This window comes from Triturus cristatus, chromosome 12 (genome assembly GCF_964204655.1).
Source record: "Triturus cristatus chromosome 12, aTriCri1.1, whole genome shotgun sequence".
Taxonomy (NCBI): domain Eukaryota; kingdom Metazoa; phylum Chordata; class Amphibia; order Caudata; family Salamandridae; genus Triturus; species Triturus cristatus.
The window spans coordinates 793,966,114-793,987,466 of record NC_140595.1 but is presented as its reverse complement, the minus strand read 5'-3'; the positions used below and the strand labels follow the sequence as shown (position 1 = coordinate 793,987,466).

The 21,353-nt window shown below is 49.4% G+C and overlaps 1 protein-coding gene across 2 annotated transcripts in view; it reads right to left on the bottom strand.

The window, feature by feature from the left end:
• Positions 1-21,353, bottom strand: part of YBX2 (Y-box binding protein 2) — a 400,311-nt gene that overhangs the window by 272,022 nt on the left and 106,936 nt on the right. The gene's annotated exons all lie outside the window — the stretch shown is intronic.

Here is a 21,353-nt window from a genome sequence, read left to right as displayed (position 1 = left end):
GAGAACTAGGGGGCGGGGCTTGCTAGAAGCTTCGCTGTGTTTTGAATGTGTATTAAAAAGGAGAGTCTACACTGGCCTGGTGGAAGTTCATCCGTGGAGCAGACGTGCTGTCACGGAAAAAGGTGGTGTCACCTCAGAGCTTTCGCCCGGTTCAAGCAATGGACTCCCCTTGAACAAAGTGGGGTGAAATGATGGAGCATTAGGTGAGGTGTCTCTGCTACTGTCTTGATTCTTTACTGATTCTCTTTTCCTTCTTATTTCTGATTCTTATATCCATACATATATATTTCTACATATATATATTTGCCTTGATTGTGTTTCATACTGTTGATATGTTAGAGTCTGCTACGATAGGTGCATTTGGCTTACTGTGTGATGCTATTTACTAATAAATACATCCCAGATGGAACGCGTTACTTACCTGTAACTGCGGTTATCCAGTATTGGTATCTTTCATAGATTCACATGCCTGAATCATTCCCCGTCGTCGGGAATGGGAGTCACCGGTAAATAACAAAGTAATGTCCAGAAGACATAAAACAGCCATAGGCCTCAGAGGCCTTAGCTTAGTAAGCTATCCACGTCCTTATGTAAAAAAGGACCAGATTTTGGCCAGAGCCAATCAGCTAACACCACCCTCTAGAACCTTCCTGGTAGGAGCTCTAGTCCCTCAGATTTTCGTGAGCACAGTGCTAAGCAGCTGTATACTGAGAGATCCGAGAGAGCCCTTCCAGGGGAGGTGGGTGGGTTGCATGTGAATCTATGAAAGATACCAATACTGGATAACCGCAGTTACAGGTAACGCGTTCCTTATCCAGTATTAGGGTATCTTTCATAGATTCACATGCCTGAATCAGAGTAGCAAGCAGTGAAAAGCACATTTCGAAAGATATGGATAACATACATGTAGGAAGGTGGATATCTGACTATGGTTACCCCCAACTTTTTGCCTAGTGTCTTGCTGGTTTTTCGACTTAGTTGGCCTGAGATCCTGCTATTCAGGGTCTCAGGCTGTCTGCTCTCTCTTTAAAATGGACTCCATGTACCCTAGGTACATTCCCAATTGGTAAGGATCACCTTATTGGACCCTGTACAGTGTACCCTAGGTACCCAGGGCATAGGTGTACCCTAGGCCTCCCAGGGGCTGCAGCATGTATTATGCCACCCCTGGTCTGGCCTTCCAATCAGACAACTGGCTGATCACTCAGCTGGGGCAAGGTCGTGTAATAACCCCTTGCTTAGATATAGTATTCCTATATCTACCCTTATATATAGACACATGTGTACCTATCAGTCACTCCTATGGCAGGCCTTAACAATCCTGGAGGCAGAGTGCTTGGTAACATGTGAGATGGTGCTCTAGCATGAGCTGAGCCTGTCTGCAGCTTTCGGAACCATGTCCTTATAGCTGTTCTATGATATAGCCTACCATATACTCTTAAAGTGCCTTATAATCTTAAACGGTTATGGTAACTATGGTTTGGCTTTATCAAAACATGTCGTGTAAGGTGTCTAACACTGTGGAATAATACCCCCATACCATTTCTGGTGATGAGGATATTATTCCTCCCTTCTAGAGGGAGAGACATGTTAAAATCCTACTTTGCTGTTTAACTCTAACCAAAGCCTCAGCATCACAAAATGGATGCTGCTGCCACAGACACGAGTCTGACCCCCTGCTGCTGGGAGTGATCCTGGCAAGGGAGGCTTGGACAATAGGTTTCCTGCTTGGGGAGGTGCTAGCACCTCCCCAGACAGCCTTTAGTGTATTGGGGCAGGGTGGGCTGAAAGGAATGAGACATGCCTGGGGCACACAAGGTGTTCCTTGCATAGTCCAGTTCAAACCGGCGCTGGGGCACTCCAGCCCCAGCTCTGGCGCGAAACTGGACAAAGGGAAGTGGGTGTAACCACCCCCTCCCAGGTCCCACCCATAAGGCGTGACCTAGCAGGTATCCCAGCCCCCCCAGATTAGTATAAGAGTGGGAGTTGGGCCTCAAGACTTTAGATTATCCTGAACCTGCAAAACTGAACAGAAACTCTGGACCTTCGACATTCGACGAAAGAAGAAGACTGAAGAATCTCCCTTGTGGCCAAGGAGTGGCTACCCTGTGCAAACAGGCACCATCAAGAGACTACCCTTTGCTTTGCCCACGTTCTACGAGGAACCGACTGCAGAGCCCGACCAGAGCCTTGACTTCCAGACTTCTCCGACCCTGATCCACATCCCCAGCAAAGCTGAGATCCGTGGAGGCGACGAGCGACGTGGGACCGGCTACCTGGGAAAAGTGGCTAGTAACTTAAAGCGCAGCTTCTGAGGCACCCTCGAAGTTGTGCACCGGGGATTGAGAAGCCCCAACCCCAAGCACCATCTGCACCGAAGATCAGCCCCCCACACTCCACGAGTCCTGCGTGGGGCCCTTCTGCATTTTCCTGCTTGCCGCGTCTGTCCGGTTGCTTGCCCGCTGGCTAGTGGCCTTTGTGACGACGCACCCTGAAATCTTCTGCGCTGGTTTGGCTCCTCCAGACTGGCTCCCGCTTCTCTGCAAAGAAGCACCCCAGGCCTTCCTGGTCTGCACCAGAAGCAAGTCCTCCGTTCTTCGTGGGTTCCGCTTGCCAAGGCTTGGTGAGTCCTAGTCCAACTTCGACGCCGCCGACAGCAAGAGCCTTCGTGGGACAGCTCGCCTCCTGGTCCTGGTCGTCCGACGCTTCCTGGTCCTCCTGGCTGCAGCGACAAGCTTCACCTTAACCTGCAATCTTCACGACATCGCCTGGTTCCCTCCTGGTTCCACGTGGTCACTGTCTAGTGACCTTGACTCTGTCCCTTCTGCTTGCAGGTCTCCTCTCTTCTTGATCCCAGCCTTGGGATCCACCGGACACTCTTCACTGACTGCCTGTCAGCATCTTTCTTCAGGCATCCATAGGAGTCGACGACGAAAACCGACGCATCTTCACCCCTATGCACCCACAGCCTGTGGGCTAGGTAACTTGGGTACTCCGGTGCTCATCAGGATAGTGACTATCCTAGTGTCTAGTTTTCCAGTCTCAACTTCCTAGCTACTCCGGAAGTGTGCTAAATCTATCGTTTTCTAAACTGTACTATTGCTAGTGACTTTTACGCATTACGCGTGAGTGTTTCCACTCTGCACACGAATCCCGTGGGCCTCCCACTTCCTAACTAATGCTAGTGTAGTGTAGCCCCAGCGATTCCCTAGGCCTATTCTATTTCCGTGACAGTGGTCCTTATACCACTTACTCAGTATATGGTTTGCGTGGCCCCTAGGGCCTAACTGTATTACTTACCTGTGTGACTTAATGTATGCATAAATAAGACTGTTGTACTTACCTCTAATCTCATAAAGAGTGCTGAGGGTTTGACTAGAATAAATACACTTTATTTTATATATATCTGTTGTGGTGTCCTTTCATTTGGTATTCAAGGGATTATATATGGTATCACAGCTGGCTTCACATGCCATTCAGAGTTTAGCCTAAGACTGCTCTTGTCCATGCTACCACTAGGATAGCTGGTCTATAAGGTTGACTTTACAACCAATCACCATAAGGGTATTTGGACTGATATAAGGTGTACACTAGAACTAGTGTCATCATGTCCCGCCTGGGACGACTCCTGGTGGCCCCACGCCCTGGGCACCGCACCCAAACCGACGGACCACGCTCGCAACCTGGGTTTCATCCTGGACTCCTCCCTCTCCATGACCAGGCAAGTCAACGCCGTCTCCTCGTCGTGCTTCAACATCCTGCGCATGCTTCGGAAGATCTTCTGGTGGATCCCCACAGAGACCAGGAAGACCGTCACCCAGGCCCTCGTCACCAGCCGACTGGACTACGGCAACGCACTCTACACCGGAACCACCGCCAAGATCCAGAAGAGACTCCAGCGCATCCAGAACGCCTCAGCCAGACTCATCCTCGACATCCCACGACACAGCCACATCTCCGGACACCTAAGAGACCTGCACTGGCTCCCGGTCAACAAGAGAATCACCTTCCGCCTCCTTACCCACGCACACAAAGCTCTCCACGATCAAGGCCCGAGCTACCTCAACAACCGCATCAACTTCTACGCTCCCAAACGCCACCTCCGATCTGCCAGCCACGCCCTCGCCGCCGTCCCACGCATCCGCAGAGCCATTACAGGAGGAAGGTCCTTCTCCTACCTGGCCGCCAAGACCTGGAACTCCCTCCCGGCCGACCTGCGCCTGACCCAAGACCACCTCTCCTTCAGGAAGAAGCTCAAGACCTGGCTGTTCGAGCAGTAGCGACACCCCCCCCCCCCCCCCCCCCACCAAGCGCCTTGAGACCCTACGGGTAGGTAGTGCGCTCTATAAATGTCCCGATTGATTGATTCATCAGGCCAACTTCTCACAATACAGGTATTAGATAACCACATCTATCTGAGATAAACAACAGTGCTACTGTAAATCAATGAGTAAGTAATGCATACCTTATAGTGCGAAATGTGCATAAACTCAGGATGGTGGGATGAAAGAAAGGGCTCACCTCTATTTAAAAAGATGACGTAGTACCGCTTGACCCACTGACGCATCCTTCATGATCTCCGCATCCAGGCAGTAATGCTTGGTGAAGGTATGCGGCGTCTTCCATGTGGCCGCTCTACAAATGTCCACAATGGGCACCCCAGCAAAAAGAGCCATGGAAGTAGACATGGCCCTTGTGGAGTGGGCACGGACCGTTGTCCTCAACGGACGTCCTGCCTGTTGGTGACAGAAGGAAATGGGCTTAGAAATCCAGCGGGAAATGCTCTGTTTTGTGAGCGGAAGCCCTCTTCGAGGTCTGCTGTAGGCTATGAATAGCTGATTTGATTTACGAAAAGATTTCGTTCTCTCAATGTAAAATTTGAAGCAACGTTGAATGTCTAGTGAATGTAGAGTTCGTTCCGCCACTGTTTGTGGATTTGGGAAGAATGATTGTAAAACAATAGGTTCGTTGAGGTGGAAGTGAGATGGAACCTTGGGAATGAAAGCTGGATTTGTGCGGAGAAGGACTCCATCCTTTTTGAATTGCAGGAATGGGTCCTGGATAGAGAACGCTTGGAGCTCCCCCACTCGCCTTGCCGAGGTAAGAGCTAGTAGAAGTGCCACCTTCCAGGAAACAAATTTAAGGTCAGCTCTGTGGATGGGCTCAAACGGGTGCTTCATTAGTTGAGCTAGAACTAGGTTAAGGTGCCAAGCCGGTGGAACAGGCTTTACTGGAGGGAATGTGCGAAACAGTCCTTTCATGAATTGCTTTATGAGTCTATGAGACCATAAAGAGGGGCCGGAAGAAGATCTTCTGAAACGCGAGATTGCAGCTAGGTGAACTTTAATGGAGGCATGAGCAAGACCAGATTCTGCCAGATGTAAAAGGTAGGGTAAGACTTGTCCTGGGGTGGAAGAGAAAGGATGCAACCTATTCGTCTTACACCAGATACAGAATCTTTTCCACTTGAGTGAGTATGTCTTGTTGGTACTATCTGCTCGAGCCCGAGCTAGAATTCGTCTGCAGTCTGGAGGAATGTCTAGGCACCGAAACTCTCTGAACTCAGGAGCCAAGCTGATAACCTGAGAGAGGCTAGATCCGGATGTTGAATCTGCTGATCGCTGAGCGTCAGAAGAGATGGAAACGTTTTCAGTCTGATCGGAGGTTCCAGGGAGAGGAGGTGAAGTTCCGAGAACCAGTGTTGGCGTGGCCAAGCTGGGGCTATCAATATCAAAGTGCAAGGTTCCGCCTTCTTCTTCCGTAGTACCCTGGGGATCAGGGGAAATGGCGGAAAGGCGTATGCAAAGACGTTGCACCATGCTATCGAAAAGGCATTCCCCAAGGATCCTGGTTGGGGATGCCAGCTTGCAAAGTGTTGGCATTTGGCGTTGCGTTGGGTGGCGAATAGGTCCAGCCGAGGTGTGCCCCATTGGGCGAAGATATTGTTGAGGACCTGCTGATCCAGTTCCCACTCGTGGCACGCTGCCTGCCTCCTGCTTAGATAATCTGCCAACACGTTGTGGGTGCCTGGAACATAATCTGCTCGGAGAGAGATGTGGCGGAGCAGCCAGTTCCAGATTTTCTGCGATTCGCGCGAAAGCGTCAGTGAACGAGTCCCTCTCTGCTTGTTCAGGTAGTGCATTGTCGTGGTGTTGTCAGTCCGGACAAGCACTACTGAGTTCTTTATCCTCGGGAGGAAAGCCACTAGAGCTAGGTAGACTGCTCGGAGCTCTAAAAGGTTGATATGAAGCATTTTCTCCGAAGGGGACCACTTTCCGCTTATCTGTAGCTCCTGAAGGAAAGCTCCCCAGCCTTCTAAGGAGGCGTCCGTGGTGATTATATGAGGAGTAGCAGGAAGCAAGAAAGGCAAGCCTTGCGAAAGGTTCTTGGGGCAAACCCACCATTGCAGAGCCTGTTTGATCGCCGGGGTTACTTGGATGACGTCATCGAAAGACCCTGTACACTGGATCCACTGGTTCGACAGAGCCTCTTGTAGGGGTCGCATCCGTAAGCGGCAATGTGGGATTAATAGAATGCAGGAGGACATCATCCCGAGGAGGGATTTGAAGAGGCGCACCGACAGCGTCTTTCTTGTCATTACCTGGAGTGCCAGAGATTGAAGTTTGTCCTGGCATTCCTGTGACGGGAATGCTTTCCTGTGGATGGTGTCTAGTGTAGCTCCCAAAAATTGCATGCATTGGGATGGTTGCAGGACAGATTTGTCGTGGTTGAGAGTGAGCCCCATTGACTCGAAGAGTGTCAGACAAGCGTTGGAAGATCTTATCACGCCTTCTTGAGATGGGGACTTGATAAGCCAGTCGTCTAAATACGGGAAGACTTGGTGGTGGAAACTGCGTAGGTACGCCGCCACTGGTGCTAGGCATTTGGTGAAAATGCGTGGCGCCGATTTGAGCCCAAATGGCAGAACCCGAAACTGGTAATGCCTGCCCGCCACCATGAAATGCAGGAACTTCTTGTGGTTGCGGTGTATTGGGACATGAAAATAGGCGTCTTGAAGGTCCACCGACACCATGTAGTCGTTTGCGTTGAGTAGATGCAAAACCTCCTGTATGGTAATCATTCGAAACTACTGTTTTTCAGAAATTTGTTGAGATTTGAGGTCCAATATGGGTCTCCATTTTTTCTCTTTCTTTCGGATGAGAAAGAAATGGGAGTAGAACCCTCTCCCTCGTTGGCTTAGGGGAACTTTCTCTATAGCTCCCTTTAGAAGCATAATCTTTATTTCTTGGAGTAATGGGCGTAGGTTTTTGTGAGTCCTTTGGCGGGGAGGAGTTTGAGGAGGAATTTGTATGAATTCCAGGGAATGGCCGAATTGTATTAATTGGAGGACCCATCGGTCCGTAGTTATCGTTTGCCAATTTGAGGAAAATGGGAGATTTTTCCGCCAATCTTGTAGGGTGGAGACAAGTTTGAGACCGGCTGCATCCGGAAGTCATTGCCGCCGCGCGGCACCCTTTTGTCTTCCTCCTCTGGTACGAAAGGAAGTTTTGTGGTAAGAAGACTGTTGTCGCTGCTGATATTGTGGATGGTACTGCTGGGAAGAGGAGAAAGAGGAACGCTGTTGAAAGTCTCCTCTGGTGGAAGTCTGACCTCTTCCTCTTGACCCAGGAAAGGAAGGGTTCCGAGATTGTAGAGACCCCAGGGCTCTGGCAGTATCTATCTTTTTTGATACCTTGCAATGCCTCGTCAATAAGAGAACCGAATAGAAGCTGGCCATCATAAGGCATGTCCAGGACTTTTGTCTGGACCTCCGGCCTGAAAGAAGTTGCCTTGAGCCAAACCTGGCGCCGGAGAATAGCCGCACCAGCCAGCTGTCTAAAACCTGTGGAAGCAATATCCATTGCACAGTCTATCAGTTCCGTGGCAGATCTTTCACCCTCCAACAGAATCTTCCTTGCCTCTTCTTTTGATTCAGAAGGCAAATCCGCTAGGTATGGGGCAATGTCCGCCCACATTTGTCGGTTGTACCGTCCCAATAGTGCAGTAGCGTTGGAGGCACGCACTGTTAAGGCTGACAGAGGAGAAACGTTTCCCTATGTTATCCATACGTCCTTTATCCGGCGGAGCTGTCAACAGCGCAGCTGGGTTGTTTGACCTCCTCTGCGCAGCCTGAGTGATAAGAGTCCGGCTTTGGATGGCCTGTAAGACAAACCGGAGCAGTGTCCGGAGCTTTATATTTCTTGTCCAGGCGTGGTAGAACCGGTGGTACTGATGAAGGGTTCTGCATTATTTTTATGCCCTGGTCCCAAATATAATCAATTATCGGAATTGCCCGGACGGACTTCTTGAAGGGTTCCTTAAATTCATATAAGAAACAGTGTTGTTGATGTGAAGGCATCGGGATCTGGAAGCGCTGGGCCGCTCTTTCAATGATGTTGTGGAAACCGCCGATGTCGTCGGGCGGTGAGTCGGCTGCGGTAGGGACTGGCGAAACCGGACCCGGAAGGATGTAATCGTCCCATTCATCTTGTTGGGATTGGACGTCCTGGAGTTCTCCTTCCTCAGGTTCCTCCTCCTCCTCGTCCGTGGTGGGGCGAGGCGGAGATGCCGTCCTCTCCGGTTGCAAAAGTAGTGGAGGCGGCCGTGGCCGTGGAGTGGAAGGCTCCGCAGGCATCGGTGGAGGTGCTTGAGTCGGAAATCGCTGCTTATAGTCCGATATTAAGAACTGAAGGTCTGTGACCAAGGATGCCGGTAGACACACCATGGAAGGTGGAGGCAGCATGTATTCTTGATGAGGAACCTCCTCATAATCCTGGGGAATGTCTTCGTAATCCGAGACATCCTGGTACTTTACATGGAGCTGTGATGGACTAGTCGCCGCAGGAAAGAGACTAGCGTCGTCCGAATCCTCCTCTTCAAAGAGGCGAGTAGGAGGCAAGGTTGGGACCTTACTGGGTGAAGTGAGGGCCGGAGTTAATGCACGCTTCGTTATTTGTACATGCACAAATGTACTCTGGTCTTCCGTGTCCATACCCCTCAAGGGGCTCGATGGTATAGCTGTAACCGACGTTACAGGTATCAATGTCGTCGACGAGATAGTCGTCTGGGTCGTCGTCAGCGACGAGGACGATGACGACGGTTTCCTCGTCGACGGAGTCTACGGTGATATTCTCGTCGACGGTACCCTCGTCGTCGAGGGTGTCTTCGTCGACGGAGTCCTCGTCGTCGACGATGTTGCTGTCGACGATGGAGCTCTCATCGACGGTGTCGTCGTCGACCCTCCCGTCGACAGCTTACTCGACGACAACGACTTTTTTATGGCTAACGTCGACGAGATTGTCTTGCCTGCCGTCGACGATGGAGTTGTCGTCGTCGAGGATATGGAATGGGATGTCATCGTCGATAGTCGTCGTCGACGATGTAACTGAAATCGCTGTCGACGGAGATTCTCGTCGACGCTACTGTCGACATTGTTGTCGTCGACGAGGTGGCAATAGGCTTTTTGAAGGTGTGGGGCATCACCTTAGGAGACGAGCTCCCTGGAATAGGCGAATCCTGGACCTCTGAAGACTTTCTGCGTCTTCTTTTGAGGTGGCTGCGACGAAGGGCCCGGCGATGCCACCCTTGGTCTTTTACGTGAAGAGTGAGACGAAACTGAGGAACTCGCTCCTCAGAGGACACCACAGCCTCCTTGTCCTTTAGCCTTTGCAGCCAGATTAAAAGGCGCCCCTCTCGGTCTTTCAAGGTCTTAGAAGAGAAAGTCCGACATAGCTTGCAGTCCTTAGAACTGTGACTGGGATAGAGGCAATACAAGCAGTCCTTGTGTTGGTCGTCGATATGTAGTCTCTTCTTTCCGCAAGAGGCACAGGGCCTGAATAAACCCTTCTTCGATGTATCAGCCATGCTGAAAATCTAGAAAGTTGAGAAGAAATACTGTTAAATCCAAGGAAATGAGCAGAGCTCAGTGGAGACTCCCTTAGCACGACGTGCGGTAGAAAATCTGAGGGACTAGAGCTCCTACCAGTAAGGTTCTAGAGGGTGGTGTTAGCTGATTGGCTCTGGCCAAAATCTGGTCCTTTTTTACACAAGGACGTGGATAGCTTACTAAGCTAAGGCCTCTGAGGCCTATGGCTGTTTTATGTCTTCTGGACATTACTTTGTTATTTACCGGTGACTCCCATTCCCGACGACAGGGAATGATTCAGGCATGTGAATCTATGAAAGATACCCTAATACTGGATAAATACCAATTCGTCTTTTCCTTGTAGCAGGAGGTGTGGACTCTTCTTGGCCAAGTATGTTATAGAAGGATGGGTGAATTCCCTTCTAGCAGGTAATTGTGTTACAGGAGGTTGGCGCTACTCCTCACAAGTGATGCGCAAATTATTGTTTACTTGCCTTTGGGGGAGTGTTGAAAGTTTGCCCACCTTAGGAAGTGCTGTGTATGTTATATTCCATAAGTTTGGAACAGATATTCTCTCCCTGGGAAAGTGACTGTACATTCCTTGATCCAGGGGAGATCTAAATTTGTCATTACAAGTGTTTATGGAACGGTTTGCTTTTATTATTGCTTGCTTTCTGCACTGATAGTACATGGTATCTAGACAGTACGTACAATGTACATGAGGTCCAAATACATTTTTACAAATCATACTTGTTGTACACCATACAATACTTGTTCAGTTAGTCTTCGGTGATGCATGCTTGCTCTGTCCTTCCCCTTTCCTTCCCATGTGAACCTCTGTGGAAAGGCCTTCTCAACATTGTCACTTGAGATGGGCAACGCCAAAACAGACACTACACAATTTGCTCATTCTGGCCACTGACATTGCTTTCCTTGTCAATACTGGTGCACCTGAAGATTGCCATTCTCTGGGACTGGTTGTGCAACAAATGCGTTAAACTGGAATACATATGCCCTCAGAGTAATTGAAGCGGTCAAAAATGAGGCAGCACTTTGGAGATAATTCCCCTTAACAGAAAGGTTCTAGTACTTGAGTTAAGTAATGCAATTAGGCTTCATTGACTTAAAATGCCATAGTTGGTGAAGGGACACTTCTATGCATCATTGCTGACAGACAGCTACTCCTGAGGCGGAAGCCGGGGGTAACGTTCCTCAGTTTTAATCCTTTTAATCTTTGCCTATTTGCACTTTGTTGATATAAAAAATGAATTGTTGCATATTTCCACATTGTAGATTTTAAAAACAAACTTTCTAGCTACGTAGTTGATCCTAGCTGTCTCTGGGCTTTGGGACACTCTCCTGCGCAGCGGAGCCAGCGCTGTTGTAGGGAGGGCCATAACTTCGCCGCCAGCACCACCCACGAGACACTAGGCCACGTGCCTAACGCTAAGCCACGCCCCCTCGTCTTCCCCATAACAATGCTCACTCCCCGGAAGCGCAGCGGACGAGCGCAGCGGGCGCGCCCTCAGCACGCCGAAGACACGCCTAAGACTAGCCCGTCTGTGCCCGTCCGGGCCAGGACAGGGCACGGGGCAGAGGACTATGCTCTACCCACTCCTAAAAGACTAGTAAGATCCCCTAGTCAACTAAGAGCGCTACGCCCGATCACGAACACTAGGTGTACAACGCTCGAACTCCACACTGCAACCTTGCCCTTCCCATTCGCCTACCTTATTCTGATGCTACGAGGAGGCACAGGAAACGCAAACAGCCCTGTAACGCTGTGGCACAAGAATATTTACTCTATCGTACTAACTGCCGCTCTTTACCGAAACACAAATTAGACATCTTTAACCTCCTATTGGAAGATAAACCTAGCGCCCTCTTCCTGACAGAAACGTGGCTACACGAGAGTGCCGGCCCAGACGTTGCTACTGCCCTCCCCGCCAACTATGCAATCATCAGGATAGATAGAAATAAACTAGGTGGTGGAATTGCAATCATTTTCAACAGAGACATGAAATGTACGTTAGAACCAGTCGACATTCCTGACTGCGAAGCCGGCTTTTTAAAAATATTGTTGAACCCGAACTTTACGATGTCTGGCCTATTGATATACCGGCCCCCTGACAATTCATCCCAATGGGCGTCAAATCTAGCCAATTATATTACTCCGTACTATATAGCCTCCAAAAACTTTTCACTTATTGGTGACCTTAATTTACATCTTGACGACCCTTCTATCCCCTTTTGCTCAAATTTATTAGATGATCTAGTCAATTTTGGATCTACCCATAAAGCGGGCCATTTACTCGACCCCATTATTCTAATATCAACGAGCTAAAATGGCATGACACCATCCCCATTTGCTGGTCTGACCACCATCTAGTAAAATTTAGCATTAATCTCCCACCTACCACTAGTATACAATCTGTTTTTTCAGCTACATCCAGGAAAAACTGGAAATTACTGGACATGGCAAAACTTAACGCTGCACTCCATGAAAACCCTCCTACAAAAGGACATAACATGGATAGCTTAGCAGCAGCTACTCAACAATGGCTTAGTGACGCCGCTGATCATTGCTTACCCACCCCTCATATCAAAGGAAACAGACACCGTCACCCTGCCCCATTGTTTAATGACCTTTTGAAGATTGAAAAATCGAAATGTAAGGAGCTTGAGCGTCAATGGCGTAAAGATTACGCCCCTGACGTAAAAAAGACCTACCATGAAGCCAGAAATTTATACCACACTGCTTGCGCGAAAGCGCGAGCTCTGTTTCAAACACCATCATGGAAGCTACCAATAAGCCGAAAACTCTGTTCAATAAGGTTAAAGAACTTGCAGGTGCACAAACCACAGCTACGGCTCCCCCTCTTAACACTCAATGTCAAGATCTAGCCTGCTTTTTCACCGAAAAAATTGAGAAAATCATCAGGGACATTAAAACAAATAATAATGAACCATCCCTTACTACTGACATGGAATATGCTCCCTCCTGTGAGAACACCCTGGAATCTTGGCCTCCCATCACGGTTAACATACTGAAGACCTTTTTTAAGACCATCAAATCCGGCTCCCCCAGGGACCAGATTCCTATCAAAGTAATTAAACAACTGGACGATCGCTCCCTGGAAATCATTGTGGATACACTCAATTCTTCGCTAGAACTTTCCACAGTTCCGGCCCTTTGGAAACACGCCATAACGCCATTGCTAAAGAAGCCCACAGCAAATCCGGAACTCCCGGCAAATTATAGACCTATATCTTTGCTCCCTGCCTTCTCCAAATGCTTGGAGACACACGTCCACTCGGTCTTATCCAACTTTGCTGAAAATAATTCGCTATGGCACCCTTCGCAATCGGGTTTTCAGGCTGGCTTCAACAGAAACCACCCTCCTAGGAGTTACTGAACACATCCGGAACCTCCTTGATAATGGTCAAACGGTCGCGCTCGTGCTGTTAGACCCGAGCGCGGCCTTTGACACCATATCCCACGAAACACTCAAGGCGTTATACAGAAACGGTGTCCATGGGAAAGCGCTCGAATGGATCCGGTCCTTCTTGGCTCAACGGACATTCCAAATTACATCCTCCTTGGCCTGCTCCGACACTTTTAAAGCCTCTCACGGAGTGCCTCAGGGATCTATTTATAGCCCTCTGTTTTTTTAATCTGTACCTCAGACCCCTGGCCGACCTAGCGGAAGGATCGGGACTTACCCTCATCACCTACGCCGACTATTCCCAAATTATCTTCTCCCCATCTGAATCTTGTCCATCATCTCCGTCTCTCCTTAAATTAGGGCTTCAAAGCATCCTTAACTGGATGACAAGAAATCAATTAAAGCTTAACGGTGACAAAACAGATTCTTCTCTTAGGGAAACAACGAGATCTTTGGAATCCCTCACTGGCCCAGTCAGATGGGAACTTTTCCCACCCCAGTTACTCAAGTACGTAATTTGGGAGTCATCATGGATAGCTCCCTTTCCATGAATCAACAGGCCAGTAAAGTTGTCGGCTGATGCCTTACCATCAAATGGCTGAGGAAAATCCTTTGGATGCTGCCCTCCTCCACTCAAAAAAACGTCAATGCCCTCATAACATCACGGCTTGACTACGGCAATATTCTGTACCTTGGTTCCAACAAAGCGGTAGTCAGTAGACTACAGCTTGTCCAAAATGCACCTGTTCAATTACTGTGCAGAATCCCCAAAAGCTCCGGAGTCTCGAGCTACCGCCGTGAACTCCACTGGCTCAGGGTAGAAAGTAGAATCTGTTTCAAGCCCTGAACTACATGTTCAGAATTAAAGCTGGCATTGCACCCAATTACCTTCTAGCGTTGGCTCATCCCTACACTCCCAAGCGAAACCTTCGCTCGCAATCAGCTGCCAACTTCTGCGTTTCAAGATTCAAACTGGCAAGAATGGGAGGCAGATCTTTCGCCCACCTTGGACCATCTCTTTGGAACGCACTCCCTCCTTTCATTCGTAAGGAGTAAAATCATGCCAGGTTTAGAAGGCACGTTAAGACTTGGCTATTCGAACAATAACTTGAACAGCCAGTATTCCCCTGCCATCATTATGCTGTGTCGCGGCGCCGGGAAACCCTTTTTGGGTAGCTGTTGCGCCTTATAAATTTAAAAAATAAATAAATAAATTACAAGCCAATTCTCATACATTGTAAAATAACATTTCTTGAATTGCTATCCAAAATGTCTTTGCTTACCAAGTGGCAGGCACTCTAAAATGGAACATGTTGCCGTGCCCAAGTCACTAAGTGTCACCCAGCCGACTCTAAAGGAGATGTTTCACAACTATATCAATTATGCTGAACACTTGGTAGACAAGGAGTTTTCAGACTGTAGTTTATGTCCACTACAGCACTCATGTTTTTCTGTAAAAATCTAAAAATGCAGTAGATTACTTTATCAAAGTCAACATGCCATGAAGATATGGGAGTGCCTGTATCCACGGAGGCGCATAACCCCCGGAGACAGGTGATCAGGACTGGTGGTTGACACCTGTTGACTCTGAAGTGCGAAGAAAGTGGGGTGGTGAGACGGAGGGGGGTGGTGTCTGGCTGGCGGACTTCTAAAGGACTGGAGGAAAGGAGGAGGTGGGGGGAGGGCTTGGTAGCGGCTATGCGGGGAGGAACGGATAGCCTATTAGGCGTGGACTCCTACCCGAAGGCACGAGTAACAGGCTAAACGTCCCCCCCGCACTGCCCCGAGCCCAGGTTAAGGGAGTCCCTTACGCTACGCATGCACAGGCACCACGGTCAGGGAGTGCTCTGCAGTAGCTGACACCACATAATAGCCCCTACTAGCCACCATTGGGCGTAGTTGTACTTTGAGCGTTAGCTCATGGTTTGGACGAATATCCGTAAAGGGGTTTGCCCTGGCAGTTATATTGGCCTTGTTGGCTCGTTCACGCACATGGTTTTATATGTGCTTTGTTGGCTTTTAATGCAGCGCTCTGGATTGGCTCGTGAAGACCCTACCACCCACTCCGAACGGGTACACCCAGGCCCATAATAGTTCCAAATGGCCACCACAAATGTAATCACGTGGAATGTCCGGGGTATGCATAGGCCAGCGCGCAGATACTCCATATTTGCATACTTGCAAAGACACAAGGCGGCCATAGCCCTCCTTCAAGGGACGCACATGACACCGAGGGAGTTAGACCGACTGCGCACAAGCTGGAGAGGACAGGTGTTTGGCACCACTTGTTTGGCGCATGCCAGGGGCACACTGGTCTGGGTGAGGGCAGGTACCCCATTTGTTTGCCTAGAGGCACTGGTAGACCCAGACGGGAGATATGCCCTAGTGCACGGGCGACTTGATGGACAGCAGGTGTTGCTGGGCTCACTGTATGCACCAAATGTCAAACAGTCTTCATTCCTGGCTAACTTGTCTACGGTTATGGCGCTGTGTGCGTGCCTGCCGTGGCTGCTTGGGGGGGGGGGGGGGGGGGGGGAGGGGGGGGGCGGTTGCGTAGACTTTAATTCGGTGCTTGACGTGCACCTAGATCGATCTTTCCCGCCGCTCCAGGGTACACAGGTGGGCTCGAATGCACAAGCCTTAACTACTTGGCTGTCACACTGGGCTTTACTGGATATGTGGCGCAGTCTACACCCTGATGGCCGCGTCTATTCATACTACTCGGCTGTACACGACCTCCATGTTCGCTTAGACAGGGTGGTGGGCACCCACTCAATGCTTCCATTGGTGGTTCAGGCTGAGTACCTGGGCCAGACGCATTCGGATCACAACCCCCTTAAAGTGGGTCTCAGGTGGAGACCTGACAGGCCCCCGATCCCTACGTGGCGCCTCCAATCGGCGGCCCTGGAGGACGCGGAGTTTCGCGCCTCCTTGGGCACAGCAATAGAATATTTTGACCTCAACGAGGGCTCTGCAAGCAGTGAGTTGCTAGAGTGGGACGCCCACAAGGTCTGTGTTAGGGGGCATTGCTTGGCCGCGACGTGGAACATCCGCAAACAGCTAGCGAGTGTCCTCACTGCTTTGGAGTCTCGCCTGCTATCATGCGAACTACATGGGGAGGGCGGCGGTGTGGACTCTGACCAATTGCTGGAACTCCGGGCACGCCATGCCGAATTGCTGGAGCGGCTGAGATGCCACAACTATGCGGCTCACTCGGCTCGAGTGCATGCCACATCGGATAGGGCTGGGAGTTTGGCTGGCCTGGTTGATACGACAGGAGTCTGCCCATGCCCCAATAAGCGCTATACGTGGGCCCGATGGATCGCTAGTATATACGCAGTGGGAGATTCACCAGGCATTGACGACACACTACACATCATTGTATCGGTCAACGGGAGGTAGACAGGCGTGTGACCTCGATCGGTTTTTGGAAGCTGTGGGACTGCCCGGGGTCCCGGAAGAGCATCATGAGTCTCTGGAGTGCCCCCTCACTACAGTTGAGATTGGGGATGCGGTTTCCTCTCTTGCCACGGGGAAAGCGCCGGGCCCGGATGGGCTCCCGGCGGAATATTATAAATCCTATAGGGAATTGTTGATACCTAAGCTTCACACTTTATCTGGCCGCCCTAGAGGGGGGTGCTCTACCTAGGTCGATGCGAGAGGCCTATCGGATCTCCCTGCTCAAGCCGGGACGGGACCCCACTCAGTTGGGGTTCTATCGCCCACTTGCCAACTCAACACGGATTATAAAATTTTGGCGAAGGTACTGGCGGAACGGCTGGCACTGGTAAATGGAGACCAAAATGGTTTTGTGCCTAAGCGCAGCACCTCTTAATCTGCGGAGGTTTTTTCGTGTAGCGACTGACGGTATCCAGCGATGGCCCAGAGCCGGCTGTTTGGTCCTGGAAAAGGCATTTGACTGTCTAGAGTGGGGATATCTGGTGGCGACGCTGTCACACTTCGGATTGGGGCTTGGCTTTCTTCAACTTGCAGCTCTTCTATATAAGGGCCCTATGGTGCGAGTGAGGACTGGCCTGTACATATCTGACCCTATCCCGGTCGGTTGTGGCACTAGACAAGGGTGTCCGCTGTCGCCCCTCCTGTTTGCGCTTGCGATGGAGCCGTTAGCGGTGACGATTCGCAAAGAGCTGGCGGATGGCATCCCACTTGGAGATGTGACTCACCAGGTGTCCCTCTATGCAGACGACCTACTGGTGTTTGTCAGAGACGTGTCCTGTGTTCCTGCTGGGCTGGAGCGCATCCTGTGCGAATTTGAGGCGCTCTCGGGGCTCCGGGTAAATGCAGCCAAGTCCTGCCTGTATGCATTTAGAGCAGACACTCGGGATCCGGGTTACCGCCTTGGAGGAGTGCAGGTACAGTGGCAGCCGGACACTTTTCGCTATCTGGGAATTCAGATATATCGTCAGCCGACGGCTCTGGTTGAGGGCAATCTGGGTAGAGCCGTATCTGCGATCAGGACTCAGATGAAGTTCTGGAGCACACTTTCCCTCTTGGTCACCGGCCGAATAGCACTGGTTAAGATGGTAATCTTGCCCCGTATACTGTACTATTTCGCCAATTTGCCTCTATACGTCCCGGCGTCCTTTCACGGGCTTGACGCGCTCCCTCCGAGACTTTATATGGGGAACTGCGCGGCACAGAGTCTCACTACCCAAAATGAATCTCCCCGTAGGTCAGGGAGGGCTTGCTTGCGATGCCATGTTTTGAGCATTACTATCTGGCAGCGCAGCTGCAGTGGATAGCTCGCTGGCTAGCGGACAGGGGCCGCGCCGACACGGCGACGGACCCCCTGCTGTCGTTGGCTGAGCTACTTAGGATCTTTCATCCGGCGGCAGATGTGATGAAACCGGCGCCGCTGCTATTGATAGTGGCCTACAAATGTTATCGTAGATGTCTCCGTCTTACTAGATCAAGGATTCCCTATGCACCAGCCATACCTTTGGAGGGCTCCCCTAGTGGGCAGGGAGTGCTTGGGGCTGTGGAACTGAGGGACTGGAATGCAGCTGATTTCTATACCTTAGAGGACCTTTACCGAGATGGGGCGGCTCTTCCATTCGCAACCCTTGCGGAAGAAACAGGGCTAGCTCGAGGCCAGTTTCTCCGACATCGGGCCCTGGTGGAGACACTGGCAGGCCACTGGGGAGACCTACGGGAGGAACCAGAACACTTAGTGGTGCAGTAACTTTATGTCATGGGACGGGGGAGACACCTGGTTAAATGGTTTGCGGCGGCGTTACGGACGCACGCGGCGTTGAGTCTAGGGTCGTTACGTGGAAAATGTGAGGCGGATCTTGCTCGCCCCATGTCCGATAAGGAATGGGAAAAGGTGCTACAGGGTCCGAAAAGAGTGCCTTGGAACATGAGATTCCGCCAAATACAATTCTTCATCTTACACAGGGCATACCTCACACCGGCAGCCATTAACAGATACTTCCATCGTACAGATGCATGCTGCCCCCGTTGTGCGGGACCGGACGTTGGCCTAATCCACATGCTATGGGACTGCCCAGTATTGAGCGCCAACTGGCAGGCAATACGGGAGGCGCTCCACAAGTGCACAGGACAGGATATTCCCTCTGAGTGGTCTGTCTATTTGCTGCACCTGTTCCATAGACCGCCTTCTGCAAAAGTTGCCTCTAGATTTATAGATCTGGGGATTGTAGTGGCGAAGAGGCTCCTCACTAAGCACTGGAAGGCAGGCTCATTCCTAGTCTGGGCAAAGGCGGAGGAGGTGGCCCTCCGGAGGGAGGAAACATTGGGGCTCCGGATGACACCTATCGCATCCCAGTTGGGGGAGTTGTTGCAATCCCTGTTGCAATTGGGCGTAGCTGACACGGAAGATGATAGAGGTGGGCTGCGTTAGTTGACAAGGGGCTGGCTCGCCTGGTGGAGTATCGCGGCACTAGGTGCTGCAGCTTTGATGCAGAAGGTGAGACAGGAACACGCAGGACATTGTCTGCATGACTAAATAGGGGTTGCGGGGGCTGGGAGGAGGAGACCCGGTAGGGGGTGGGGGGCACCTAGACATGTCTAGAGCTGCTGTTCTTTTAGTTATTCTGTAGGGGAGACAGCTCCCCGGCTGCAGAGATTGGTTATTGATAAAATAATTGGTTATCTGTTTGTTGGAATAACTGGAGGGAACGAGCATAACACTAAGTCTGCTACTTTATAGTCCCCACATAGGGTACGACCTCAAAGCATGCGGTGCTGTAGTAGTTTCAGTCACAGCCAAGGGGGCCTTTCATATAAGACAGAACTGAACACCGCCCCCACCGTTACAGGTCATCGCAATTGATTGTATAATAACATGAATATATGCCGTGCGTTAATTGTAATTGTGCACTAAACTACTACACGATGTGATGTATAACTATTGTCACAAAATTCAATAAACAGATTTCTAAATAAAATCAAAGTCAACATGCCACCGAAGATCCTTCACATTTCTTGCCTCTAGCATCACTCAGCAAAAATTCTGTAAACGGTTGCTACATGAATAAAGCATTCACAGCCTCTACAATTGAGAACTTCCAGCTAAATGACAATTGGGATGACTGATGCCACACGAAGCACAAAATGAGAAATATTTTCATTTTGGTTCCCATGCATAATGAACAGTGCACCAGAATGGACTACAAAGTCAATAGCATTCTTCATTAACTGATTGTAAAGATCCTTTCAGCATACCAAGTGGCAAGGACCTCTTACAGGGAAGCACTTCAACTCTGGTAACAATCTTGAAAGGTCACCACACAACTTTTTCATATACGTAGCTGAATCACTGCAAATACAAACAATATCACGCCAATCTTTGTTGAACTGGTTAACATTTTAACATTAACACTTTGCAACAGCATTCTAAGTGACACTGTGTTCCATGTTTTCCAAAAGACTGGTAAAGTCTGGTCTATACCTGTCACACTTTGCATTGAATGCTCAAAGCCTGGGGTGCTTCACAATTCACATATCAATACTGACTCAGTAGAAAAGGGGGCTGATGTATCAAGTAGTTTTACCCATTATGTGTGGGTAAATGTGATGCTAGAAGTTGTGCAAGATTCTTTTGAAACCCCATTTTACCCATCAGGAAAAGAATCAAACTTAGCCAAAATATCAAATATGATTTTGGTATTTCTCGATTCTCTACATTTTATAAAATTAAAGATCTAACACATGCTTCTAAACCCAGCGTCTTTAGATCAAAGACCACAAAACTGAAAAAGCAAATGGAAGAAGAAAATTTTATTGACATTCCTAAACAAAACAAGCAGAATAATGTTAGCCTAGTATTTCTTGCTCCTACCGTGTACAACAAAGATATTGTATTGGCCCTTTCAGGAGGAAATAAAAATGACACTTTTTCTTACTTTGAATGACATTCAGTTTGTGGCTGTACAGGTGTTTTGTCAGTGTTTATACGTTTACACTGGTGAGGGCTCTCTCTCTTTCGGTGGGGTTTTATCTTTTAATATAGTTTGAAACCTAAAACAGGATAGCCTAAATATAGGTAAATCCAATAAATCAATAGCCCGGTGTTGGAAAACCACTCCCACACTAGAAAGGGTGGTGGTGGTCTTCCGGACACACTGTGGTAGCTTGGCTCGAGTGGTCAGGAAACAGGCGCAGTGCTAAGCATACAATATACCCATACAATAACCATGCGTGCATCCGTTCCAAAAACGACTCTACACCGTAAAAATTATGAAAATATTCTTCTTTATCTTTTTCTCTTAGTTGCTGATTGGAAAAATAAATAGGTCAATCACAATATACAAGTTTCAATTAGTGCAGGTCAAATAAATATTGGCTGTTTGATGAAATAAATAGGGGTGATCATAAATAACAGGGCATAAATACAAGTGCAATATATACAGACAATTAAATACTTTGAGGCAATAAATACTGTACCAATAAATATTGTACACCAACAAGTCCTGTGGACCTATAAATATAGTGCAGCAATAAATAGATAAAAATTCAATAAATACAGTATCCCCAATAAATAATTACAAGTATACAGC